Raw genomic sequence first — 16,360 nt, forward strand, 5'->3', positions numbered from 1 at the left:
GGAAAAAAAACTTTCTCGAACACTCAACTGTAATGGAATCACTAAAGATCTCACAAGAGGTCCACTTTAAGTAAGATTTTAAATGCAAAGTAAGTCATTATATTTTAACAGCAGGTCATAGTTTTAAGTTGATATTTGCTTTTTTTTGAGGGTGTATGGCTGTTTTCTTGAAACTAATGATAGCTAAACAGCTTGAACTTAACATTTTCAGGGCTCAGGATAAGAATAACAATCAAGACCTGTATAATATATGTTTAAGTATTTTTAAAACAAATCACATTAACAAATTTGTAAAAAAAAGTAAGCTCTTTTCTACCACCGTGATGAATATGGTGGCCTAATAAAGACCAGGTTTGTCCTAGAATTCTTGAACCCTCAATATGAACTAGAATATGATGACAAGGGTTGAGCTGGCCCCTAAGAGCCTTAGCCATTGGCAGGTAATTATCTGACAACATGAGAAACCTGTGGACACACATTTTGGATACCTCAGTCAGCATGTCCAACCTCAGTCCTCCACTGCATCTTAAGCAACTTCTTTCCATTGACCCTATGTGGATTTGAAGTGCGCACATTTGGAACACTGTCCATGCTGAAAGACAGACCTGCATGAAAGGAACTCAGTGGATTTGGAAACTGTCTCAGAATGCTCCAGGACAAAATTCAAGGACTTAGTCATGCAAAGAAAAAGAATGGGAACAAATATTTGGAAACCACATCTCTGATAAGGGGTTAATATCCAGAGTAAAAATAAATCCTAAAACTCAACAACAAAAGGACAATGCAATTTAAAAATGGGCAAAAGACTTGAATGGACATTTCTCCAAAGAAGATACACAAATGGCTAATAAGCATATGAAAAGATGTTCAGCAGTATTAGCCATTAAGGAAATACACATCAAAACCACAATAACATACCATTTCACACTCACTAGACCAGATCCTGTTAACAAAATGTTGAAGAAGATGCAGAGAAATAGGAGCACTCATTCATTGTAGGTAGGAATGTAAAATGGTATAGGCTCTCTTCAAAATAGTTTTGTGGTGCATCAGGATGTTAGATAAAACGTTACCGTATGACTTGGCATTCTACCTCAAAGCAAATACTCGAAAGTATTGAAAGCAGGGACACAAACCTATACACCAATGCACATTTATCTACTTGTGCTAACAGATGGAAGCAACCTAAGTGGCCATCAGCAGACGACTGGATAAAAAAAAGTGGTATATATATATATATATATATATATATATATATATATATATATATATACACACACATACATATATATGTATGATAGAATATTTTTCAGCTAAAGAAAGACAAGTTCTAATACATGCTGCAATTTGGATGAACCTTCAAAGATGAACCTTGAAAACGTAAGGTGGAATGGAATAAGCAAGACACAAAAGGACAAATGTTGTATGACCTCACTGAAATGAAATAATTAAAATATTCAAATTCATAGTCAGAAACTAGAGAACAGGTAACCAGGAACTAGGGTAGGGGTAGGGAATGGGGAGTTAATGCTTAATTGGTAAAAAGTTTCTGGTTAGGCTGATGGCATAATTTTGGTGATACATAGCATACAACATTGTAAATGTAATTAACAGCATTGAAGTGTTATTTTAAAAGTGGTCAAAGAGAGAAATTTAGGTTGTATATATATATATATATATATATATATATATATATATATTTGAAATCAGGATAAAAATTTAAAGAAACCATAGCACTGTACAACACAAACAGCAGACACTAATGCAAGCTATGGATTGTAGTTAATAGTAAAATTATAATAATATTGTCATCAACTGTAACAAAAGTACCACACTAACTCAAAATATTAATAATAAGGAAAACTGAGTGTGCGAGGGGTAGAATATGGAAACTGTACTTTCTGCATGAAATTTCTGTAAACCTACAACTTCTCTACTTCAGAAAAAATTTGTTTGTTTTCAGAAAAGATTTAAGTCTCTCTTGTAGAGCAGTGCAGTTCTTCAAGGTTGTGTTGCTAGGACCCTGATAAGTATCCAACCATTGCTTCTAAAATCTGTGAAATTCCAGAGGAAATGAGATAGCAGATGTGATGAGTAAGGAGGTTTAATAACTTCAGTGGCAGTGGCAGATGTCTCAAGAGGGTCAAGTATGTGAGAGACAAAAACATGGCAATTATGAATGCAGTAAAAGTACCAGACCCTTCAGAATTGCCCTGAGCTATCCCATAAGTGGAGGAAATCAAGCAAAAAGGAAATCAAACCAACTATATTGGCTGCTTCTTTCTATTGTTACTGTTTTTCAGTAAACTTCCTTTTGAATGTCATTTACAAATATGAAGCTCTGGGTGCCCAATATTGCATATATACCTCCTTGGGAGGCCAGAGTATAATCTGATGCCAATTGGTTTTGTAGGGCATGCTATTCAGTGAGGTGATGAAGTGTCTTAGGTGAAAGAGAGAGTTTTCTAATACCATCTGTAATTTTATATGATATTTACCAGCCCAGAGATGGCTACTGTGACAAAGTATATAATACCAAGAATAGAACACTACAAACCGTTGGCCTAGGTTAAGGTTTTTTTTTTCCCATGATTCATTTAGAGCTCTCTCTAGTGTGGCAACATTCTTTTGGACTTTGGAAATATGGAAAAAGACCATGAAAACCCTCATGCTTCTAAATTTTCTTTTTGAAATCTTATCACGAGTAGCATTTGGGGAACAGTTTAGTTATATTGCAGGAACCAACAATTGGGTTGGTTCTGGCAAATTGTGCCAGCTGTACCTTGCATGTTCTATGCTCCCATGCAAAATAATGACCTTGAAGAGCATAATAAGGTACTATAATGTTTAAAGAATGGGATGTTGGCTTGTATGTATAGTTGGGTCTAAACTCCAAAGGGAGGTACATGGCAATTATCATATTCATTGTTAAATGATATTTTGGCCCCATTTAACCAACAATTTTCTTTGCCTGATATCTCAGCAGACCAGAAACTTTTACCTTGAGTGGAATACTTTCTTTTATTACTGATATATTTGGGTGCTTGGGGAAGAATGGTATCTTTGAAGGGAGTCTGGTCCCCACAGTATGTTCCTATTTCATGAAAAGTAAAATCTTGGTATACAGTAACTGAACATTTACTATACCCTAAGGGATAGACATTCTTATATACCTGATTTCAAGTAAAATACCATGTTCCTTGGATTGGAAAGTCCACATAATAATTCCAGACTCAGTGACTCTTAATGCACAGCAAAGAGTAACTCCAGAAAGAAGATTTATCTGGTTGGGTATATCCGATGGTTCTTGTCAGGGCCAACTTTACAAGTATGAGTGTAAGGAGAATAACTGCTTTGGAGCTAAATTGGAGATGGGCATAGACCCACCAATTACCTTGATTAGTTTCATTTGCTATATGGTATGCTAGGAGGATGAAAGAACTGTGCTCATGGTAGAAGTATAAAGGACAGATAAATAGAGACAAAGTTGAAAACAGTACATCATTGTGGATGGAGATTGCATGTTGTAAGGGATATAGGACAAATAACAAAATAGTTAGACAGCTAGAGAAAGGAATGATGTTAGGAATTCAAGACAGACCTTAATTCATGATCTTGGGTGAAAGATAACTGCTTCATGATGTCACCAACTTGCTGCAGATGTCCTGTGAAACTGTCTTCTTCTGGTTGCTAGCTACTTCTAGAACTCCCAGGGAAGCCTCAGATTGAGGTCTTCTATTAGAGTGCTCTTCCAATTTGAATAGATTTTATGCTATTTTAGCTGTGAAACATAAATACAAGTTTGAACACACTGTAATTTAATGGCAGTGCTAGCAATAAGTAAAACAGTATGAGGTTTTTTACATCTGGGTTCAAGGTTAGTTTTTCTATGATGATACTTCCAAAATAACAAATCTCCTACTTGCATATTATGCATGGGTCAATTAGGAGTTCAGATGGGAAGGCTGCACAAAATTATGGGTTTTAGGAATGGGTGTATTTAATTAGTCCTTGGCAGTATTTGTGGCTGTCTAATTGGGTCAAATTTGAGTCCAATGCTAAAAAGGATGAATAAGGATTTCTTATAGATGTTTTCTCCTCTTCCTCCCATGAATTCAAAGGAGGATAGTTTATGTGGAGGTATAAGTGAAAATCTAAATTTCATGAGGACAGTAGGCAGTTCTTGTGGTCAAGGGAAGTCCAGTTTCTCCGTCAATTTAACTCATAGATTTAAGGATTCCATTAGTCCTCTTGATAGCTCCAGATGAGTGGGAATAATAAGAGCAATGGAGTAATTGTTTGATATGCATTGCCTTTGTTTTTCTTGAATGACTTTACCTGTGAAATGAGATCCCTTATTACTTCAGATAGTAGAAGAGATTTCAAATGTAGGAATGATCGCCTCTAGAGACACTTTAACAACTGAAGTTACAATAGTATTTTGACCAGGAAAGGCTTCCAGACATTTAGAAAACGTGAATTAAACTAAACTAAACGTGAATTAAACTAAATACATATTTGTGTTTTAGGCAGTTGGATAAAATCTATTTGCCTTTCAAAGAAAGGTCTTGGTCAGGCTACCTCCTTTCCTTATTCCACCCTGCAGGTAATTCAGGGTTATGTTTTGGCAGATGAGGTAAGTGAAAACTGTATGATCTAAAATAAATGGTGAACATTTCAAACCATTGTTTCTTCTAAAGTATAATTTGGTTTTGTCTTTCCCATATTATGTCAAATTGTGTAGGCTATATACAACCTGCTAGGCAAGGGATTTAGGAACTGCCAACTGGCCATCTGGGTATCTCCAGAGTCTATTGGGATGAACTATTTATCCAGTCTTTTCCCAATCAATCTTGCCTATCTCAAAAACCATTAATTGGGTCAGACATATCTCAAATGTAGCATCTTTTAAAAGCATATTAAGAAAATGACAATGGAGATCATACCATGAGAGAGAGAGTAATCCCACCATATTTAGGCCTATATTGGGAAGAAGGGAAATGGGTGAACAGTACTGTGACTTTGAGCTCTTATTAAGTGACTAATTTAGCAAATTCATCAGCTGGTTTATTCCCTCTAGCTTAATCTGAATATTCTGTGCTTGGACCTTCAATTTTATGACAGTGATCTGCCACAGAAATAAGAGCTCTGCTATTTATTGTTTGTTTAATTGGGGACACCATTGTCAATGTGAAACCTTTTTGTTTCTGTAACATCCCCAAATCACACACAGCTCCAAAGCTATAGTGACTTCAGGCACTATGATGTTAGCCTTTTCCCCTTCTGTTGTTAAGTATGCCTGTGTTAGAGCAATCAATTTAGCTAGATTGATTTATGATTTGACACATCTCGATACCTGAAATGTTTGTGTGGATGAGGAAAGGCATATCCAGCTTGGAAAGTTATATCTTCACTGTGTAGGTAGAAGTCATTGACATAGAGGGTAAGGCCAACTTGTGATGTGTGTGTGTGTTTGGGGGTGGCAGTGGATGAAATCTGGTTTAGGAAAAGTTAGTGTCCGGATTTCAGTTTTACAGTCTATCAGGGGTTCTTTCATCAGATAAAAGGAGTAGAGTAGCGGGGTGAAGATTTTGACAGTGATGAATTGCAATGTGTGAGAGATGTAGTACCAGATTTCATAAGAGATGAGTGAAAGGCTGAAAACTGTTCTGTTTCAGTAAGTAATGAAGTTTTCACAGTGTGGAGAACCTAGATATTAACAGGTGACTTAGAACTAAGTCAGAGATGGTTTGAACCACCTTGGCAGTAGCAGATACTGCTTACAGGTGGGAAAGTGCCTGGATCAGAGTTAGGCTGTATTATCTTGGCAGTTTCTGGTTTCCATTATATTTTGGGGTCAATACACTAAGGTCATATTCTTTTCATCCATGTACAATCAATGAGAAGGGTGGAGCAATTGTGGAAACAGTAGCAATTCACACTATAAAGCGCCCTTTGAAGTCTAAAATACCTTTTAGTTATCATTGTTTTTAGGGCAGGGAAAAGTGTCTAATGGTAGCAGCTCAATGTGAGGACATAGTCTTTCCTTCTGCTGAGTTATCAAGGGTAATTCATCTACATATTGAGTCTCAGTGAAATCTTTGTAAAATTTTAAGTCCTTCAGTTTTGCATTCAGAATTCACCAGAAGTAGGTAGGGGCTTCAGTGAATCCTTGTGGCCTGACAACCCAGGTGTATTTTCAGCCTGTCCGTGTGAAAGCAAACAGGTATTTGGGGTATTAGTGGAGAGGGATACTAAAGAAAACTGAATGCATATTTGTGCCTGTAAGATAATGGGTAGTGGAGGGAATGTTTGACAGGATATTGTTAGGACTGGGTACTAAGGGACATCTAAGTTTAACAATCTTGTTAATAGATCTAAGGACTTGCACTATTCAATACCCCTTCCCATTTGTTATTTTACTGTTAGGATGGGATTATTTCAGGGGCAATGATTATTGGAAATAAGAAATCTCTCTTCTAATAAGACTTATATTATAGGCTGAGTCCTTCAAGCTCTTCTGCTTTATTAAGAATTGAAGGGTCTTGGGATGGGACATGGATGCTTCTATTTATGCTTTAATGGATTCTTGTATCCCATATATGTTCAGTAACAGTGGGGATTTTTGCCCACAAAGAAAGGGGAATCTGATAATAGGCCATTTAGATTTTCAGACAGTTGGATGTTAAGAAGACAGAGGAATCCTGGAAAATCAGATAAAGCTGATAAAGGGCACATAAGTGAAAGGGATGAGTTGGGGACTTGCAGAATGTGTCCTTTAGGGGCACAATTGATATCAATACCCCAATTCCTGAGAAAGTGTCACCCAAATAAATTTACTGGTGCAGTAGGACTAAGAACAAAGTTATGTTGGCCATCGAAAGGACCCATGGAAATATAAAGTAATTTAGACAAAGTACTTCATGGGGAAAATTATCAAAGGCCCAAACAGGTAAGATTTGGGTGACTCCAAGGATGGGGGTGGGGGGACAAATCGGTATTCAGGGTGGAATAAGCGTCCCATGTCGATGAGAAGTGTAGTAGGATGCCATTCAACTTGTAATTTATTCCTTGTAATTGAGTGATAAGTGAGTACATTGGATAATTACTTCCTCACAGGGTGTTTAATATTCCTCTCAAGAGGGAGGTTTGAGTACTTTCTTTTCCCTTTCTGGCTAGACAAGTGGCCTTTTTCTTTGCAATAGCTACATGTATCCAAACTGATAAAGGTTTATCTCAAGCTAAATTTTTCATATTTTCCTAATTGATTTCATTGTGAGACTATGAGTTGGTATTGTGTGCTTTCTATATGTTTTGAGATACTATCCTCAAAATGTTGGGCTAGATTTTGAAATTCAGATATCTTTGCATTTTGTCAGTTAACATAATGTTTTTGTAATGTGTCATGAAGCTCTGGTTTAAAGCCATTTACAAAGCTTGTGGCTGGAGCAGAGGTACCTGATGAATTAGTTCCAGCCCTGAGTTTGCCTTCCAGGTAGTTTCTAAATCTGTTTTTTACCACAGGCTCATCTTTTTGTTGTCTGCAGTTTTGAATGAATGTGCAATCAAATATAGTAGGCTAAATTTGGGGAATGGTTTCTATGTTTACTCTTAATTCTTTCATCTCTGATAGGATTTGAAAGTGGTTTGGGATCTTTTAAGGTATGCTGCAATGGTTATCCATTTAGCTTTTTAAAACCACAGGAAAGCATTTCTGGATCCTAAAAACTGAATGAGGTGATGTAAATCAGGGAATCCTAGAGAATATATTCCTAAGAAAAGTTTAAATTGTTCAATTTTTTCCTCTTTGTTTTTTTTCTTTTTTTTTTCCCCTCTGTCTTTAATAATGCCATGGAGTTCAGACCAAGAAAATTTGGGCTAGAAAGTTATGTCTTCAATTGTTTTAGGTTGGGAACTGGTAGCTGAACCAACCGAGGCTCTTCCAAAGAGGGTGGGGATACAGTGAATTTCATGTCCAAAGGGAACTAGAAAATAGATGGACATTCAAGGAGTAGATAAAGGAGGGTAGCAAGAGCAGAAAATGGGATCTGCAACGGGATTTTGGAGCATAGAGGATTAATTGAAGCTTTGGGATCTGGAAGGATTTTTTTCAATGTGTGAAGGGCATCAATAGTGACTTTAAAGGGCATAAAAAGGAAGTGAAATGGAGAGCTAGAAAATTTCTGAGAGGGCTATGAGGAAGGTGAGAGGAGGTCTGGAAATAAGTTATAACAGAAGGTCACACAGTTGTGCAGCCTTTCTGAGAATAGTACATTGCATGATGGTTTATCAATATGGCCTCATGTTAGGTAAGAGCTCAGGCTGGGGTCAGTGGCACACTGAGGGTAATGTCATAGCATTAAGGAAGTTTACATGAAAGTTTGGACAAGTGGCAAGGCCAAGGGGAGTTTCTTGCAAAGATTCACAGGGAAGCAGGCCAGAGGAGGGCCAGAGTGGAACTCTCTAAATCCTAAGGTCCAGGGAAAGCTTCTTCTTTATCCAATTCTATAGGCATTACTTTATTAAATATGTATTGATGTTAACTGTATATTCCATGGACTGATTTAAATGTAATATTATTATACTGGAAGTATAAGGCCTACAGATCTAAGGGGTCAGATTTTAGCTGATATTTAAAATTAAAATTCACATGTACTATTTATAAAATGCAAATCTACCATTTTTATGCAATCCAGGCATTAGATTATTTTCTGCATGAGTAGAATATTTCTTCCTATCAAGGCAGATGATGTTATATCATTATTTGTATTTAAGAAAAAAAAACTTTTTGCATTTCCTTTATTGAGACTTTCTTGTTTCTAAGTAGAATATTTCCAGAAAAACTAAAGAAGAACTAAGCTTCATAATTCCCATTTTTTAGGCCCGAAGTCCTTTGGCACTCATTAGTCATTTAATGATTCCACTGTTTGTGGGAAAAAACCTACAACAATTAAGTAAATAATTAAGTAAATAAATTAAGTATTGATTGCAAGGAAAACACACCAATTCTATTTGCACTTTTCTTAAAATGATTATTTTTCAATTGCAATATGCAGAATATATGATGCTTGAACTCCTTCATGAGATATTTCAAAAGTTTCTTGCTTTTATTTCAAGTTGCCATTAGAAGTAACTCATTTTAAAGATTGTAGTAGATTAAATGTTGTCCCTAATGAAGACATGCTCTTAATCTTAATCTGCATTCCTGTGGTATGAACCCATTTGTGAATAGGGCCTTTATAAGATACATTTTCCTTTAAGGTGAGGTCTAATTGATAAATATTGTCTTCTACAATCCTATTTAGATGTTGGCCAAACTGATTGAGGATGGGCTTCAATCTGTATAGATGGGGATCTCCTTAGGAGAGGAAATTTTAAAGTGTAGCCTAAGGAGTCAGAAGCCAGAAGTCAGCAGAGACTGGAAGAGCTACATAAGGAGAAAGGTATTATCACGTGACAGGTGAGAGCTACAAGCCAAGGAACTCCAAGGGTTTTGGCAAAGCAGCACCAGAAGACTACAGTCTTTGATCAGATAGCATTGATTTTGGGACTTCATGCCTCTGAAACAGCGAGACAATAAATTTCTGTTGTTAAGCCAGCCAATCTGTAGTATTTGTCATAGCACCTCTGTTGAACTAAGACAAAGACATAAATTTGTGGTATTTGTCATAGCAGCTCCGTTGAACCTAGACAAAGACATAAAAATGATTTCTTCATTGCTCATCTTTTTTCATCCATGATTGGTTAGAAATGTATATGCAATACCTCGTACATTTGCAGCACACTACAATATATGAACAAAGCTAGTGGTTACCTGCCCTCCAAAATGTAGGGCATTCATAAACACTCACAGAAATTGTTAAAATATCTCATCAACAAAGGGTCGAAATCAGTGTGCTAAAATTTGATATAATGCACCTATTTTGAAAAGAGAATAATATTGCATTTTAGTAATTATTTGCTCCTTTGGTCCCTTAGTTTCCTAAAATGTATACTCCATTTGAAAAAATAAAAGTCCCTTCTGCTTTTAGCAGGTACCTAATGCAACTTGTTGATAAGCATATGGGAAGTAAATGGAGAAAAGTTAAAAAACTCTGTCAGCCTCATATGCAGTTATATTCCTGAGAGCTTACTAGAGCTGTGGAGTTTGAAGATGCATTTCTTGAAAGAGATGCCCGGTGATTCTTCCCAATATTCAACCTCAGTATCACCTTCTTATTTATTTTGCTGATGAAAATGGTTGAATTCTCATTCCTGGGATTTCAAAATGACTTGAAAGTACAGAAAGTCTGTATGCTTAACCACTTCTCCATTCTTCCCAAAACCTAATGGAGTTGGTAAGGACAGAGAGGAAACTAGCTTTGCGTGGATCTCCTCCACCTCCTTGCTCATGATGGGGAGTGGCAACCTCTTGGTGGCTTACAAAAGACTACTAAAGTCTACAGAATGGAGACCAATACTGAAAATTAATGTAACTGTGGCAGTTTGGTGAAGAATCAACCACATCCATTGCTATCATTTCATTGTCTTCTCCCAAACATGCCAGATTATCTAGAGTAAAAGCTAATTGGAGTTCTCTTCATTTTGCCTTTAAAATGAAGACTATTTAAAATAACAGAGAAAAATCCTGATCTGACTGGGTTTCTGGATAATTGGTGCAAAATGGTGCTACAAAATTCACAAACATTTCAGGGATCTGGCCATTACTGTACAAAAGACTTCAAAATGAGTTGATTTTTTATAAGAATGGCTGATAATAAGACCAACGACTCCATGTCTGTGTAGGAGCTACCTTACATGCTAGTAACTCTTTTTTTTTTTTTTTTTTTTTAATGTGGGAGAATGCCTGTCTTGACATTAAAGTACCTATATTTGTATAAAAGCGTCTCAAACTTTACCAATGTGGTGTGATCAAAGGTATTATAAAACCAATTTTAAAAAAAACATATTGGCTTTTCGAGTTTTAGAAATAAGAATTCGCTTTGAAAATTCTTTTCCTTTGGGGAAAAGTTTATAAACGCACTCACATATAAAAACATGCATATATGCATTCCTGACTCTGAATATTCCCCTTAAAAAAATGAATGTTTCAAGAATATATTCATGGGCAGAAAGAAACAACCATTCCATATGAAAAAAGTTCAAAAGTTGTGGCATTTATCAAATTGAAGCTGCTCATTAATCTGACAAAGATAAAATGTGATTACAAATTAAACCATGTTTTAAACCAGTAATTTTAATTTCTAGCACTTAAAGCAAAGGAAAAAAAAATAAGCATGTCTGTTCTACTGTCCTGGAAATTGGCAGTACAAATACATAATTATTGAAAACATGCTAAGAATATAGAACAGGAGTTGAGTAGTTAAAACAGATTTTTCAAAGCATGAAATGTTAAATAGGGAAAAAAGCCAGCTTTCAGACTAGGCCTGTAGTCCCAATTTCTGAGCTGAAATGTGAAGAAGCAAAATAAAAATCTCTTATATTTGCAAAAAATCTTATGCAATTGTTCATATATATGTGTATTTATATAAGCTATATATATACACATACATATATCTTATTTCATACAGATATCATTAAAGTTGGATAATTTTAGTCTTCTTAATTTAAAGAGAATAAAACTAAGAGATGTAAAATAAAAAAATGTAGTGTTTTCCATTTTGTTTATTTTCCACCTGAATTGGTGAATTGCGTTTTTGTAAGATTATTTTGTAAGATTGAATTGTTCAAAAAGATTAATTTTTGGAAAATTAAATTTAAAATGACCAAAATGTTTGTGACTGCAACTTTCTAAGTATTAGGTTCTGATGTTATATAATAATCCCCAAGGAATACCATTATCCAGTTGGTAAAGGAGAAAATATGGCAACAAGTAAAACGGAGCTCATTTCAATCTTTCCTACCGTTGGTTAATGTTAGTTGCTAAATATCTAAGCATCATTAAGTGGATTTTACATGCCAATTAATCTTTTTTTTTTTGCATACATTTCTTATAGTCATGTTTGCTTTCTAGTAATACTCCTGACATTTTAAAATTATTACATAATATCTGAGAATTTTCTAAATCTCAACAAGAGAAACAATTCTAAAACATTCATTTCCAACTTTAGTTCTTTTCCAATGTTCTTCATTTTCTTATATATAATTTTTTCTATTTCAGAACAGTAGTTTAAACATACATTGTTAACAGGTGAATTGCTTTAAAGAATTTACTCAAGATGTGTTGGGAATTTCTACCATTTAAAGCATTTTAGATATTGGATGTGATTTTAATAAATAATCTGCAAAAGTGATAGCTTTGGGAATTTATACAGTGTCACATTTTCGTCTTGCAACTTGTAAAAGATGATGGAGATGAGAATGCTGCCATTTTTGAGAAGTCTATTAATAGAAGGATTACATTGCACAATAATTAATATATTGAATGCAGAATTCAGCTAGCTGCATTTGAAATTATGCTATGCTACTTAACTGTGCCAAAATGGAGCAAATTACTTAATTCCTGTGTGCTTAGTTTTTGCCAAAATACTTCATAACTTTCTTATGAGGCCCTCATAAGTTAGCACATAATATTCTTTGGACAGTGATTGGCACATATTAAGAACTTAATACATAAACATGGATACTGTTTTTAAGGATAAAATGGTTTATTTTATAGTTAGCAGTGAACCATGGCTACATATATGGAAAATGGAAAATCAACAATCACATAAAGGAAACAAAACAGAACAAATCAACAACAACAAAAAAAGATGGAAAACACCCTAGTTTTTTTCTTGAAACATATTTAACCTGCATAACATTCCTAAAGTAAACAGTGTTTGTCAGCACAAAGTAATTGATGAAGTATTAAATTACACATGCAGACCTGGTTTGTAGGTGTAATTCCTCTTTGTCAAATAGGCCTCGTATTAAATAAAAGCTTGCCTGCCCATTTCCAGAGCTAATTTTGCAAGCCATAATCTAGCTTTATGTTTCACTGGACTGATGGTAATTAATATTTGGGAAGGGAATGATCACAAGATACTCCATTATATTCTACTCTTCTCCTTCTTATGTATACAGATAAGGCAGAAATTACTTGAACAGAATAAAAGGATAAATACACCTACAATGCAAAATTATCATATTGTGGAAATATTTTACATAAAATATTTTAAAATATTATTTTAAATAACCAGCAATCAGTCCAAAAATGAGTTCATATTTTAGCACATATGCATATTAAAAGGGTATCATTGGGCAAATAAGCATATTACATAAAAGGTTCAAATTCTTTACATGAATGAGCTAATATAAGGCATTGAAAAAATTAAATTATACTAAATTAGGTTGATCCATAAGATATTAAATTGTATGTCCAAACTGAAATCATTTAATAAATGATTTGCTATACAGAAATTGTGCAATAACTTTCTATAGTTACTCTTCAGCATTACCAAAATTATTGTTTAAAAAAATGGAAAACAGCTGTGCTTTTACATCAGTGATATATCTCTCAATGAAACAAGTTTTGTTCTCAACAGCTGTGATGGTTTGTCCCCCAGAAAATCATGTTCTTAAAATAAATCCATTCCTGTGGATGCAGACCCATCGTAGGAAGAATATTTTGTGAGTATATTCTTAAGAGCAGGTGTGACCCACCTCCTTCAGTGTAGGCTTTAATTCTTTATAAGAGGATGAAGTTCAGACACAGATGAGAAAGCCACAGAAACCAGAAGCTAGATGGAAGCAATGGACCCTGGAAGAGAAGGTGGAGCCCAGCAGATACTGCCATGTGCCTTGCCATGTAGGAAAAGACCCTGAGTTTACCAGCAGACCGTCTTCAGGAAGAAGGCGTCATCTCGATGATGCTCAATCTGGATATTTGTACAGCCTCAGAACTGCATGCTTGTAAGTTAATAAATCTCATTATTAAAAACCAGTCTATTTCTGGTGTATCAATTGCATTTCAACAGCCCAGAAAACTAAAACAACAATGCAGTAGCGACTCAGTCACCACCAAATTTTTTACCCTTGGGTAGAAAGAGAAAAGATGAATTAGGCTACATTAACTCATTGACTCCAATTCTTGTTCGTTCCTGTATTATTATTTTTTCTATCAATATTTGCAGTACCTCTAATGACAAGAAGTGGAGTGAATTTCCTTTTCTTTGATTATGGGCTCAGCCATATGGCTGAGCTAATAAACTTTTGCAGTGTCTTGAAATATGCTTGATAAGTGAGGATGCACATTTGAATTTCTACTTTTACTCTGAGAAGAAATTGTCCTACCTAGCTCTATGACCTCTGAGTAACACTATCCAAAAAAAAAAAAAAAAAATTGTCATAAGAAGTACAGCCCCAACCGGTCTCAAAGGTGTAAGAAACAATTGACAATTATTTTTGTCATCAAGATTTTTGAAGTGTTTTGGTTACCTGGACTAACTGAAATAGTCAACATTAGTTTCAACAGTTGACTCTCTATGATCTTACTACCTTTTTTCAGACCTATGAAAATGGCTCAAAAATGCAATCAGATTTGTTTTAAAAAAAGGCAAAAAAAAGATAGGTATGAACAAAACTTTAACACTATAGCAGTTGTCTGACTTTTATTCCCTTGGAAAAATCATATCAATATGAAAATATAAAAGGAAATGAAATTTTCAAAATGCCTTTGACTTTGACTGTCTTAAAAAGTATTAAAAACAGCAGGCATCATCATAAGATGGTTAAATCAGTGACATTTTTCAGATCACAAAGAATCACTAAAGGAGAATTGGAAGGAGCTCTTGATTTTAATTACCTCTAACTGAGATTGTTTCAAACATTTGTAGAATTACTGGCTTTAGTAAAATTGCAAAAAGTAAACTAGGAACCACATGCTCATACATTTCTCTTCTATATCACTGAACCTAAAAATATTTGAAAAGGGATATTTTATAAATAGATGACTTACTGTTCTTTCCCTGTCTGAATTCATTAAATGTCATCTTTCAAATTTTCTTGTCCTCTTTTTTAATATATATTTTGCTTTCTATTCTTAATATTCTAAATTATAAAACTTTTATAAGACCATAAAAGACTATAATTAAAGTAAAAATAGAATAAACTCAAATTACTTCTAATATAGAAATATCATTTCAGGAAAAAAATAAATCAAGATAGTAATTAATTGATTTCCTGACTGACTTATGTCTAAAACATTATCCATGAATATGGAGAAAAGTTTCTAAAGCTGATAAATCATACCACTACATTGTCTGTTCTTCACTGCAAATGTATAAATTTTTAAAAATACTATTTAAATAAATATTTTTATTCTATGAGCTAGCGTGAAACTAAGTCCATTCCATTCCTCAAATTCAATTCAATGCCACTATTTATGTAGGAAAAAGTGGAATAAAGAAATCGAAGTTATGTTGGTAATGACTTCACAAAAATGATGGAGTAATGTGGAGTAAAGCCTCTACAAAAGTGATGTCATGGTAATCCTTGAGACATATGAATATGTAATTTCACATAGCAAGGTGGAAATAAGGTTGCAAATGAAATTAAAGTTTCTAATCACGTGATCAAAAGATAAGGAGATTACCCTGGATTATCTTTGTGGGTCTGATGTAATCATAAGTGTCCTTAAAGTGGAAGAGAGATGCAAAAGGGTGATTGAAAGAGTGATGTGCTGTAAAGAAGTCTCAACTGGACATAGAATGATGTATTAGTTAAAGTTCTCTAGAGAAACAGAATCAACAGTAAATATTTGTAAATATAAAACTCATAAAAGTACCTCATGTAACCATGGGAATGTAGAGTCCAAAATTTGCAGGGCAGGCTGTGAAGCTGATGACTCCAATGGAGGGTCTGGATTTAATCCACAGGAGAGGCTTGTTGGCCAAAGCAAGAAGAAAAGAGAGCCTGTCTCTTCTGAATTCTCCTTAAAAAGTTTCCAGTGATTAGATAAGCATCACCCCTTGGCTGATTACAAATGGAATCAGCTGTGGATGTAGCCAATGTGATCATGATTTAATTCTATGAAATGTCCTCATAGCAACAGACAGGCCAGCACTTGCCCAACCAGACAAACGAGTACCACCACTTGGCCCAGTTGATGCATGAACCTGACCATAACAGCTGGCTATGAAGATGGAAGGCAGGCATGATCCAAGAAATTCAAGCAGCTTTGAGGAGCTGGTAAAGTCTCTCCTTTACAGTCTCTGGAAAGGAATATAGCCACACCTACACAGTGATTTTAACGCTTTCATGACCCATTTTGTAATTTTGACTTCCAGAATTGTAATAAAATGAACCTGTGCTATGTTAATCAGCCAGATTTATGATACCTTATAATAGCAGAATTAAAAAACTAACGCAGGTACTGATA

This window comes from Tamandua tetradactyla, chromosome 9, assembly GCF_023851605.1.
Source record: "Tamandua tetradactyla isolate mTamTet1 chromosome 9, mTamTet1.pri, whole genome shotgun sequence".
Classification (NCBI taxonomy): domain Eukaryota; kingdom Metazoa; phylum Chordata; class Mammalia; order Pilosa; family Myrmecophagidae; genus Tamandua; species Tamandua tetradactyla.